This window comes from Perognathus longimembris, chromosome 28 (genome assembly GCF_023159225.1).
Source record: "Perognathus longimembris pacificus isolate PPM17 chromosome 28, ASM2315922v1, whole genome shotgun sequence".
Classification (NCBI taxonomy): domain Eukaryota; kingdom Metazoa; phylum Chordata; class Mammalia; order Rodentia; family Heteromyidae; genus Perognathus; species Perognathus longimembris.
This window is the reverse complement of record NC_063188.1, coordinates 106,656,451-106,670,120: the sequence shown is the minus strand read 5'-3', so window position 1 is coordinate 106,670,120 and position 13,670 is coordinate 106,656,451. Positions and strand designations below refer to the sequence as shown.

The 13,670-nt window shown below is 35.9% G+C and overlaps 1 long non-coding RNA gene across 1 annotated transcript; it reads left to right on the top strand.

Annotated features, from left to right (window-relative positions):
• Positions 1–1,696: 1,696 nt before the first annotated feature.
• On the top strand, positions 1,697–13,265 carry LOC125343724. The gene is made up of 3 exons (XR_007209369.1): positions 1,697–1,773; positions 11,255–11,315; positions 13,169–13,265. It is a non-coding gene; the product is annotated as an uncharacterized LOC125343724 (long non-coding RNA).
• Positions 13,266–13,670: the final 405 nt, after the last annotated feature.

The following is a 13,670-nucleotide window of genomic DNA, read 5'->3' as shown; positions in this document are numbered from 1 at the left end:
TACATATACCACATGTAAATATACATTATGTACATATACAAATTATGTACACATACATATGTATATATACAAAGACACACATACATGTATATGTATAAACTTATATGTATATTTATGCATGTATAAATATACATACACATATAACCCCTGAAATAAGCAATCATGGTTACAGTGTAAAGTTCACATGCAGAAAGAAAATCATTTTTAATGCAATAAAGGGACACTTTTGATGATTTAGCAGGCAGAACATGTGCTATCTTAGTTTGAATGGCCTCTGTTTGGATTACTTACACCCAGGAATTCTTCAGGAATGTAGAGTATGTGGCTTTCATCTATATCTTTGTTTCTCAGCCTTGATATTATTAACATTTTGGACTGCAGTATGTTTAGCTGCATTCCTGGCCTTTAGTCACTAGATCCCAGTAGCACCCCAGCTCTAGTTGTGATTATCTAAAACGGCTCCAGACTTTACCAACTGTCTCTGGGGAATCACTCCCAATTTAAAATTACTAGTCTATTTTATTAAAGGTCCCTCAAATTAGTTCTTTCTTGAGTAAAGGAAATATCTCCCTAAAGATATACAAATGTACTCAGCAAATGCATAGAAGTATGGGTAGATCTCAATAGTGCTGTGTGACCACATCAAGGTATACAATGCTTTGCATACACAGTATGATCCTATTTACAGAAATGTCAAAGTTACAAAAACTTATTATGTATATTGCTTATAGGAAAATCATGAAACCATAAACTTGAAGAATACACATCAGTGAGTTTGATTGCCTTTGGGAAAGAATGAGGGAAGTGGGACAGATTAAGGTTGCAAAAGAAAATTAAATTGTTTCCACAATGTTTTTCTTATTTTTAAAGAGAGATCTAAAACAAATACTGCAAAATGTTATGTTTTCTGTTCCAGCTAGTGTATATATGAATATTATGTTACTCTACAAACCTTACTGTATTTGTGGAAAAATACATAATAAGGTATGAATAGTATAACTCAAATTTCACATAATGTTCTTTGGTGCTATGCCATTAATTTTTCAATCATCTGTTTTATAATATTCATACTCCTGCTTGCCTTCACAATTATAGATGGCTGTGATTTGGCAGCCTTTTATAGAGCAATTTCTTGGCTTAGACACTAATGCCAAACATAATACTAATACTTTTACCTTATATTTGTGGAGTGCTTTATCAACCTCTATATTTTAGATTTACAACTTCTCTCAACATCAGTTGGTCTAGATTTTATTCACAATGTAAATGTATAAAACAAGATTCTAGGGGGCATGAGGGACAAGGCAACAAACAGTACAAGAAATGTATCCAATGCCCAACATATGATACTGTAACCCCTCTGTACGTCAGTTTATAATAAAAATTTGAGAAAAAAAAAGATTCTATGAATGCTCTTCATCACCCTCAACCTCAAATTTGCACTGACCTAGATACCAACTCTGAGAAGTATAGCACCTGGTTCAGTACTGAAAAATAGTAATCATTTATTGTGCCAAACCCTAATTAGGACTAGTGGTGACAATGACCAGTAATTGAGAAGTAATTACAGTGGGTATAGGGAGATATGGAATGCCAAAATGTAACCATAACTATTTGTCATGAAATGGGTGGAAAAAAACAAAATAGAACAATGAATATAAAGAAGACACTTAAGCTTTATCTTCTGTGATTTCAGGGTGATAAAGAAGGCTAGTGAAAGAAAACTATGGACCAAATAAATAAATTGGTGGCCATGAATTCTATTAATATGAGGTAAGTTTAAATTATATCTGAAATTGATACCCTTAAAATTTAATAGATTAATTTATAGAATTTTAATTTTGTAAGTCAGTGGTTAGGCTAGAATATCTAAAGCATTGTCTTGTTCAAGTGACAAGTTGTTATAAATCAAGGAAGAAGAGCTGTAATTCTTCCAATTCTAGCCGCTACCTCCAGTATAATGCATATACATCTTAGTGGTATGAAGTGAATGGCCCTTTTATTTTGTAAGGGGTTCTAAATGTCCATACATAAGGAAGGCTATCTAAATTTCTCCTGGGATTAAAGAACTAGCAAGAGTTTAGGGGTGTGCAGATTGTGGAGCCGGAGGTATGTGAAGGTTGCTGTCTAGTTGGAAGGCAGACAAAAATGGGCTTTCCCATATAGAATTGTAGTCCTGTTTGTAAATAGTACTGTTGTAAATAGTACTCATTGAAAATCGTACTCTGGTGTGTTGATTTACCTACTTTAGACATATGCTGCACAGTGCCCAACAACCAATAATTGGATAAAGAAAATGTGGTTCATATATACAATGGAGAAGTATAGTTCCATAAATAAGAATAAATTATGCCATTCACAGAAAAATGAATGGACTAGAGAGCATCTTGTTAAGCAAGATAAATCAAGGATAGAAAAATTTTCATGTTTGTGGTCTTATCACAGCAGTAAACCGAAAATTTGGGGCAAGTGTCCTGTGGAGAAAGAATGACTTGTCATGAAGTCACTAGTAACCTCAAATCAATGCCAGTATCCAGGAAAAGCTCAAGTGTCTATCAAAAGAATTTTGGGGAGGGTAGTTGATCAGGTATCCTTGCAGAGCAAGTGTATTCAAAAACATGTTTATGGGCTGGGGATATGGCCTAGTGGCAAGAGAGCTTGCCTTGTATACATGAGGCCCTGGGTTCGATTCTCCAGCACCACATATACAGAAAACCGCCAGAAGTGGCGCTGTGGCTCAAGTGGCAGAGTGCTAGCCTTGAGCAAAAGGAAGCCAGGGACAGTGCTCAGGCCCTGAGTCCATGGCCCAGGACTGGCCAAAAAAAAAAAAACAAAAAAAAAAAAAAACAAAGAAAAACAAGCATGTTTGTATGTTTTTGTTTCAGGTTATCTAAAAGAGAATTCAAAACCCCAGGAAAAAATCTGGACAAAGGTTTGCTAATAACTAAACTGATGGTAAAGGGGTTATCTTGGGGAAGGGCATGGGCACCAACACCAGGCAAATTTAGGGACTAGGACTATAAAAATTGAGGGTTATACTTAATTATCTTTATGAAATCCTATGCATGCATCTCTTCTAGTACCCTCACTATCAATTGATAACATATAGCTTAAAAATACAATTCTTCTGCAGTTCCTCTAACCTGTCCAAAATGATTCCTGTGTCCCAGAAACTGCAAATGCCTGTCACACCAATCCTTTTGCTTAAAAAATACCATTCAACTATAAGAAAGAAATGTACATAGGTCACCCAACCTTTATTTGATATGATCACCATAGACCCAAGTGAGCCTGGGGCTTAAACTCAGGGCCTGGGTACTCCTGCTGAGCTTTTCTGCTCACACTTCCTGCTTTTGGGTGTTAATTGGAGAAAAGAGTCTCAGATTTTTCTGGCTGGGCTGGGTTCAAACCACAGTTCTCAGATCTCAGCTTCATAAGTAGCTAGGATTACAGGCAAGAACTTCCTTGCTCAGCTAGTAAATCCAAATATTAAACATAAAAAATGATTCAAATTTACAGGGTGACCTACACATACACACACACACACACACACACACGACTTGTCTACAACTATTTAAAGATCTTACAAACTGATTTGTTGACTGAAAACCCCTTTTGTACAATTGCTTAAAGGTAATATGAAATAAAATAAAATATTTAAGAAGGTTTGAAGACCAGTTTTCTAATTGAATTATTTAATGAAAACAGCTTTGGTGGAAAAATTACTCCTTATGTCTCTAATACTTGCATTCTACTCTGCTTTGGGTGAATTTTCCTCTTTTCCTATTCCACCTTGCTCTGTTTTATTTGTGTAATGAAACCTTTATCAGTGTTTTAGTTTGTAAACAGTCTTAAAATTCATTTTCCAGTGTATTCAAAGACCACAAAAACCCTGGATAATAAATTGAGGATTTTTTCCTGTATGACAAACTTCTTCCCCTCATCTTCAGTTTGTGGAGCCAGCCAGAGGACTAACTGTTCCTGCATCATCAGGGAAGATTACCAGGTAGGATATGGGAAATTGGCATGCTTGTTAATTTGCTCTTGCTTTCCCCCATTTCTCTAGCTTTCTGACCTGCCTTATGAAAGGACTTTCAGAAAAATTTTGTTAATCATTCTTTCTTTATTTTCATTTCCCAAATCTAGCTTTTAGAAAACAGGAATTCACCTGAGAGCTCCAAGGACAAGCCTCCATTAGATTACCTCGTCCCTACATGAGATGAAACAAACCAAGGCATCTGGACAGATAATAATCAGTCAGTTATCACAGCTGCTGTTTACTTCACCCCTCAGAAAAATGAAACATTTTACTCCAACACCCAGCAAAGGCCATTCAGCTCTTGGAGAAACACCCTTGAAATATTAGCCTTCCGAAGCTGCACACTTTAGATTCAAAACCCTTTTTAGGTATATGTATCATACTGAGGTTGCAATAAAAATTCATAGCACATCTGAACATTATTGTTCTCCTCACCTTTGGGCCACTGAGTTCCCACAGCACTGAGGCACGTAAGACAAGAGGAAGTCTACAGACCACAGACATCTAACTCCCATGGCAGAAACCTATCTTTAGTATTTCTTTTCTTCTCCCCATTCTTTTTTTTTTTTTTTTTGGCCAGTCCTGGGCCTTGGACTCAGGGCCTGAGCACTGTCCCTGGCTTCTTCCCGCTCAAGGCTAGCACTCTGCCACTTGAGCCACAGCGCCGCTTCTGGCTGTTTTCTGTATATGTGGTGCTGGGGAATCGAACCTAGGGCCTCATGTATCCGAGGCAGGCACTCTTGCCACTAGGCTATATCCCCAGCCCTCTTCTCCCCATTCTTGACAGCATGAGATAAAGCTATTACAACCTTCTTCATATCTGTCTTTCTTCCTTTTTATTCTCTTGACTACTACACCTAACAAACACCAAGCTGGTAAGTATCTGAAAACACTAATAATACTGTGTTGTTGTTTTTTTTACTGCACGAGGACTCTAGAGATTACTTTCTTTTTCTCTTTTAGAACTTAATTTAGAAACAAAATTATAACTGCTCCTCAGACTTTTGGTTAATTCAATGTGTAAAAAATATAGTTTTACATATATGTAATAAATAATTAGCAAAACTGTTTGGTGTAAGTGAACTGAACACCTCATGGGGGGAAAGGGAAAGGGGGAGGAGGGTGGGGGGGTACGAGGGACTAGGTAACAAACAGTAAAAGTAATGTATCCAATGCCTAACATATGAAACGGTAACCTCTCTGTACATCAGTTTGATAATAAAAAATTGAAAAAAAAGAAGTTAATTTAGAAACAAAATTATAACTGCTTCTCAGACTTTTGGTTAATTCAATGTGTAAAAATATAGTTTTACATATATATAATAAATAATTAGCAGGTACATCTTCCCAGTTTTTTTGACATGCTTGTTTTGCAACCCATAATAACTTACCAATATTACTAGAAATACCTGTTTTTACTGTATAATTGCCAGTTAATAATGTGATACAAAAGCTTATAGTGGTAGAAGCATAAGTAAAGGCCCATGTTTTCATTAACTTGATACTGGTAGTGGAATTTGGAGATGCATAGTTAATCAATGCTTTGTGTGCTTTTATATTTACCCCTATTTGGCTTATATGTGGTGACAATAGGAATAGTTCACTCATATTTCTGTCAAGTTTGATTTTTGTATGTTTGTATGTTTTTATTGTTTTGTATGACACACAATGTATACTTACCTATGGCAGAATAGGAGCATGCATAGATATCCAAGTGAATTTTTTTTATCTATCACTTTACCTTTACTATCCTTACAATTTCCTACAAGGTTCTGTCCGTGAGTGAATGATTCTATTGTGGTTCCTTGTTGTTTTTGTCTTCCTCTCAGCAAAGTAGTGAGCACCAGATTTCATTGCAACTGATGATAACATTAACATCAACTTAAGCCAAGCATCTAGCGAACGTTTTCTAACAGTCCAAGTTGATTTAAAAGACATCTTTGGGTCAGGCACCAGTGGCTCACACTTGTAATCCTAGAGACTCAGGAGGCTGAGATCTAAGGATTGTCCTTTGAAGCCAGCAAATGTAGGACATTCTGTGAGACTCTTATCTCCACTAACTACACACACACACACACACACACACACACACACACACACACACACACACACACATACACGCTGGAAGTGAAGCTGTGGCTCAATGTTATAGAGTGCTAGCCTTGAGCAAAAGAAGCTCAAGGAGAGTGTCCCAACCCTGAGTTCAAGCCCCAGGACCTACACTAAAAATAAATAAATAGATTAGTTAATGAATAATGGCTCAACAGTTGTTGAGGGAAAGCAATGAATAGGCATCCTACTATATCAACTTATAACCTTAAACATATTTGTGCATATTTTCTTACAGGGCCTCTGAAAGGAAACAGTATGTTCTGTAAAAGATGATTTCTGAGCATTGCTAAGAACTAGGTAGGTAAATTACAAATAAGTTAATGCTAGCTTACAGGTAGGTTCAGATATGTATTAGCTTCCCATGTGTTTTTCAGAGCAAGTCAGGAACAGCTCAGTGAACCAAAAATTCCTCATCAAGGACATGGATATTATTTAGGTATGTTCTGGTATGGGATTATACCATTAAACATCTGCTCTCTAGAAACACAGGTTAGAGATGACAGGATTCCTACCCCTCCTTTTCTCCATGGATTGGTTTCAGATGCTCAGGTGAAAGATCATAAAGTCCTTAGGAACTTTAGTAAGTTTAGATTGTAGTATGGCAGAGGAAATTTATGGCATAAACTTGAGGGAATGATTATATCATATTTTCCTTTTATGTCTATGGCTATATTATCAGAAGTCATGCAGCATTTGAGGTAGTACTCATGAGAAGTAAGCCTTCAGAAGCAGCAGTCTTCATCCAAAATACTTTTAGGTACATGCTCCACTACTATGATAGAAAAGACAGTCCTGACTCATTAGAAGATTTACATAAAGGAATGTTTCCTCATACCTGGGCCTCTCAGATCCCCATGGTGCTGAAACAGTATGACACACATAAAATTTAGTATTTTGGCCCATTTCTCAAAAAAAAATCCCGCAAAGCACACTTTGCAGACCCCAAATATGTAACTCCCATGGCAGAAACCAACACTCAGCATCCCTTTTCATTCTCACCACTATTGACAGTAGAATTCACCTGCAATGATTTTTGACTCTTGGTAAATGCTCTCCCCTTTCTGCTTCCTTAATTGTGCCAAGACAGTTATGTTGTTCAAGAGTCTTTTAAACTTGTGTTATCTTAGTGAGACTTCACTTAATTACTATAATTACTGAATTCATGTCAACCAAAAATATAGGAAAATCATTTTCCTGTAATACTTGTGAACTGTAAAAGGTCTTTAAGGTAACAACACCAAAATGAGATGTTTTATAAAGGCAAACAGATTTTTGGTGTAATATTAAATATTCTAAAATCTACTTGAGTTCAGAATTTACCACATGGGAGTATATAAAATATTTTGTGAATTGATTCTTTTTCCCATCTATATGAAGCCAAATTCATGTGCTTATTTTTTACCTGTACACAGACTTGATAATAATTTAGAGCACATTCATTCCACTTGATGATACATGTCAGTATATCATATTACTTATTTATAGTCATAGTTAATTTGACAATGTAATTGGAAAAATATATTAGAAATTTTTAAAGGCAATAGCAATATTAAGATGTATTACTTTAGAGAATGATAATCATTCAAGGTGAGCGCCCTGTAATATCTTCCAGAATGTTTCTAATTTTAATGATTTGAACAAGAGATGTGAGTTCTTTAGGAATAGTAATCACACTCTACTTCCAACCCCAATCCCACCTCTTATGTACTCTATGAATTTATGTTGAACAAAAAATAAGTGGATAAATGGGTCTTTAAAGAGGTGAATTTAAAGAGTTGATCATAGTAGCACATCTATAATTAAAGCACTAGGATGATTGATGTAGGAGGATTGTGATTTCCAGGCCAGCCTAGGCTAAAGAATAATTTTGGATGCAGCCTGGGCTATATATCAAGAACAAATCTCAAACAAATAAAAACAACAGAATATGTGACTAGAACTTGTAACATTTAGTAAAGGAAGAGAAAAAATGGAAAAATTTTCACTAGTAAAAATACATATTATAGGGCTGGAGGTATGGCTCAGTGATACAGTGCCTGCCCAATCCTTGAATTCAAACCACAGTACCTAAAAAATACATTTTTTTAAGATTAGGGAAATGCTGAAAATTAAACACATGGCTTTAGAATGCTGCATAGCAATGTATAGCATACCCCATAGAGTTATTGATATAGGCAAGAATGTGGCAGGCTCTGATTGGCTGGAGGCAGCTGCTTTCTGGTAGCTGATTGGTTGTTCAGGTAGCACAAAGCAGGCTATGACATCACAAACTCAGTCTTCAGTTTTAGCCAGAGACAGGGCCTTAATAACCTAAGGAGCTGTCCACCAAGAACCAGACCTCATCTTCTCTGCCAAGGCTCTCATTTAAGAGTGATGCCAGTATCTCTGCCATTGGAAGCAATGACCAACCATCTGAGAAAGGTACATCTTACTACTCAGATTGAAAGACTGCAGAAATACAGAACAGTATACTTCTTTCTATGAAACAGTCTCTATCTGTGAGTAATTTTGGCTTGTTGATTTTCAGGAGGCAGAAATACTCAACAAAAGATCCCAAATGGCATCCTTTAGCAACGTGTTGTTTTGAACTTTCCTGTTTTTGTAACAGCTCAAATAGTGATGGATAGATTGACTGGATGGGGTAAGATTTGTAATAAAAATAATAGAAACACTATAGGATAGAGGAAAATAGGAGCGAGAAATCTACATAAAAGGTTGAAATCTGTTTGGAAGTTTAAAAAAAAACTGTATATTTAAAAATCCTAGATGGAAGCAGGATGCCAGCTAAGAGATAAGAGCAACAAAAACCTCACTTTTACTTGCCTTAAATTCTACTTGTCAATGTCTGGCTTTGCTGATTATAGTAATATTATTACTTTTTCCTAAAGATGATAATTGATGAATGAAAATGTCCTAAAATAAGTAACACAAATTCAAAGGTTTAAATCACTAAAGTTATTTGTCTTTATCTTAGATTTATGTGTTCTCAAAAGAAAATTACACTTTAAATTTTTTCCTAAAATATATTTTAAGTTTAATGATTACTTCAGATATGATGTAATACTTTATGTCACAATTTACTATACTTCCATAATACATGAATATGGACTTTGTTAGTTTGATGCCCTGATATTTAGCTATACTATTAAATGCTGTTTTTTATAAAGCAAGATATTTTCCCCAAAATTTTGGCAATCACAAAAGTAATTATAGAAGCTGGACACTGATGGCCCATGATTTTAATCCTAGCTACTCGGGAGGTTGAGATCTGAGGATTGTGGTTTGAAGATAGTTTGGACAGGAAAGTCCTTGAGACTCTTATCTCCAATAAACTACTCAGAAAAAGCCAGAAGTGGCATTGTGGCCCAAGTAGTAGAGTGCTAACCTTCAGTAAAAGAAGCTTAGGGACAGCGCTGAGGTCCTGAGTTCAAGTCCTAGGACCAGCACCAAAAAATTAAAAAAAATAATTATAGGAATATGAGACTTCATAAGTTTTAAGAAATGTTTTATTACAATTCTTTTGCAAAATTTTAACTTGCCCATACAATTTTTCCTAAGTTCATTTAAAAAGGCTTTTGTTTTGTGTCTTTGGGTAGTTTTTTATTATTTAGAATAATTTTGTGTGTGTGCTGGTACAAGGTTTTGAACTTAGGGCCCGGGGGCACTCCGTTTAACTTTTTATTCTCAAAGCTGGTGCTCTACCACTTGATCCACACATCCAAATATGTGTGTGTGTGTGTGTGTGTGTGTGTGTGTGTGTGTGTGTATACACACGTGCACCCAAATACTGGGACCTGAATCCACAACTGTCAGCTCTCACTGGGTTTTGGCTCATAGCCAACGCTTGAGTAACATGCACTTCAGAATAATTTTCTATTTCATATAACTTTATTCTAGTAGTAATAATATATTTAATGTCAATTATGTTAATTATGCAAAACTTTTAAATTAATGTGAAACTTCAATTACATATATACTACAGAGAATATATTTAAAAGTTTTGAATGAACATATATGCCCATTTAGGCAGATTTGTATGCATTTAGCCAGAAGAATATTACTTTCTATAATTAGATTACAGAAAGAAGGCACTTCCTCCCGAAAAATCCCTTAAATATGTACCATTGCCAGTAATCTGTACTAATGGAAAAATATCAGCCCTTATGAAAACCCCCAATTCTTGTGTAATTATTGTGTGGCATAAAATTTTATGCCATTGAAAAGCAAAGGAAGTGTAGATGGAACTTATTGGTTTTTTCAACCCTAGTGGACAGTGTACTATAAACATGTTAAGGTACTGGACATTTTTGAGAACTTTACTCTTTCACAAACAAGGAATCTCGTATGCTTGCTTGCTATCAATATCTGTTTTAAGAGGACAGTTTGCTCTCTGGATATTGCCATCTTTCTTTCTGGATATCCTGTGAAGGTTTTCACTGATGTGCTGGTATCAGAAGATGCCATGTTCACCCATATGTAACCTATTTTGAGATATGCAGTTGATAGATGCTTTGTTCATTTTTATATTTTCTCATATTTTTGTTCTGTATATGGCTAATATATGCATATGTTCTTAGTAATTCCAATCAAGACTTACATTTTATTCTATTCTCACAGATGGATTATATGCTTTTTGTTTTGATTTTTTTGCCAGTCCTGGGGCTTGGACTCAGGGCCTGAGCACTTTCCCTGGCTTCTTTTTACTCAAGGTTAGCACTCTGCCACTGAGCCATAGCGCCACTTCCGGCTTTTTCTGTATATGTGATGCTGAGGAATCAAACCCCAGGGCTTTATGCATGCTAAGCGAGCACTCTACAACTAGGCCACATTCCCAGCCCTGATGATAATGGGTTTTTTAATTCTCATAATGATAGAAGCTTAACAGGAATCCCTAGGTAATTCTTATAAAATTCATACTACCATGTTGTCCAGAAAGAAAGAATGACCTCTCTTTCTAACCTCTAACCACAAGTCAAGTATCCAGGTACTGCTCATGTATATGTTAATAGTGGGTTGGGGGGGGGGCGCGGGCGGATAGCAATAAAGTAGTATACTTGAATACATATATGGTGACACATTTGTGCATTGTTGTTGTTTTTCCAGAATCCCATTGTAAGAACTCAAAAACCTAGCAAAGATTCTTCTGGAAGCTTGCTATAACCAGGTGGGTGATATATTGATAATACTACGACAGGTTAATATAAGTACAAGGTACATGGAAACCAAACAGGGGAAGAATCAGAAAGCAGTATTTCAAATTAAATATTGAATCCTAGGAATTGGCTCAAGTGCTACAGTGACAGCCATAGTGTAAATACAAGGTCCTGAGTTCAAACCACAGTACTAAAAAATAAATTAATAATTAAATATATAAATGAAATTAAATGTTATTTGAAGTGTTCTTTAAGTACCCACGTGGTTAATTTCGCTTCCCACACCTTTCAGCACACCTTTCCCCTTTAGTTTAAAATATACACTAAAATAGTACTTAATATTTCCCTGACAAGTCTCATCTGACTCGTGAACCCTGAAAACTGTCAATCCTTGATGTAGGAGTCTTTTTATAAAGAAAATTTTGTAATATTGAAAACAAAGGTACACATTTCACCAAGACCCTTTTATTTGTCTGATCACACTAGACTCAATGTCTCCATGCTTGGAAAATAATGATGTATCCTTACAGCTTCAAAATAATTGAGACTTAGAAAGTGCCTAATACACAAAAAAATCCACTTAAATGTATCAGGCCAATTCTCTAACCTAATTCAGTAAATGTAACCTTGGGAGAACTGTCCCTATGTCTTATACTAGTGCTTCAGTCTACTTGTAGTTCAAAGTTAGCCCTAACAAAAACTGCTGAGACTCCTTCTTTAGAAACAAATAATGACCTGGGTTAATCCCAGGTAAGTAGGAGGCATAAGGTATGAAGATCACAGTTTCAGGTTAGCCAGTTAATAAGAAAGATTGTTAACAGAAAAATCGCATCAGATGGGGGTGAAAGTGGTGGAGGCAGAGCACGCTGACTCAATTCTAAAAGGACTAAGCACATCTCAGTTCAATTAAACCTGTATAAGAAGTTAGCAAGAACCCATATCGACCAATAGCTAAGTGCGAGACCTTCTACAAAGGGCTGGGGTTATAGCCCATTACTGTCAAAAGAAGGGAGAAAAGGCAAAAAAAATGGGGGTACATTTGAAGTGGTACAGTGCTTGCATAGGTAGCAAAAGCCATGGTTAGCAATTGCATACTGAGATACATTTATGCATATGTACTAGATAACTGAAAATGTTAGAAAAGCCCTTTTGTAGTATTATTAGTTATTTAAGGAGCTATTCAAAGGCGTTTCAATCAGTGTCAAGCTGGTTCAAAGACAATCCCAGGGCAGAAAGTCTGTGATACTCTTGTCTCTATTAAAACTACCAGAAAAATAATCCAGAAGTGAAGTTGTGGCTCAAGTGGTAGAGTCCTAGCCTTGAGTGAAAAAGAAGCTCAGGGACAGTGAGTAGGCCCTGTGTTCAAGCCCAAAATCCAGCACACACACAGTGCTCATACACACACACACACACACACACACACACACACACACACACACACACACACACAATGTGCTTAGAGTATCATCCTTTTGGAAGCTAAGTATGCTTTCTCACTAGAAAATAAAAATTTGTTAAGAGCCCTCTAAAACATTAAAGACATTCCCTGTAAAAGCTTAATGGTCTTGCACACATGAGTACAAATTAATTACAACAAAAATTTATATTTCCATGTTCTTTTTCTTCCTTGTCCTCCAAACACATACATCAAAACCAAACAAGATAATTTCATTGGCATGCCTAACATTTCTTCGTTAACATATATCTACTAAGAAAGAACATTTTATTTTCTACTATTATTCCACATATAGCTAGTACAAATTAGAAGTAAAAATACATGCTCTCCAAATAAAAGCCTAAAATATACTTTTTGTTTTATTAGAAAAACAACAGTGGCCTAAAATTATATGCATTTTTTTTTCAGAAAAAGGACAAATCATCACAGTGATTGAGTAGTATCAACTTGGAACACAGCTGGTATTCATGTATTTCAAGTATGGGCCTACATCACAGCACAGAACATCTGCCCTTTAAAAACACAGGCAAGTGAAGATTTTCAAAACCTTCTTAAAGTGATTATTTTGTCCTAGTCCTTTGTGCCACCATGTTTTGCTTTCAGAAATTGTGAACAAAAGGGATAGTGTTCTTTGAAATTTTAGGGTGCAGCTGCTTAAATGTCTTATGTTTCAGAAAATTTTACATTGAACATGTGACTGAGGACATAATTACATTGCAATTCTTTGTCATTACTAGGTTCCTGACAGTCAATCAATGAGCAGAGGATTTCTATGCAAATGTATGGTCAACAAACCATGGCCTATTCTGGTAATGGCATTAATCTCAACTTAATCAAGTGCTTAGGAATAGCTTCAGTTCCTATACAAAATCTGGTGACAGCAGCAGGAAAGTGCCCTTGAACAGCAATT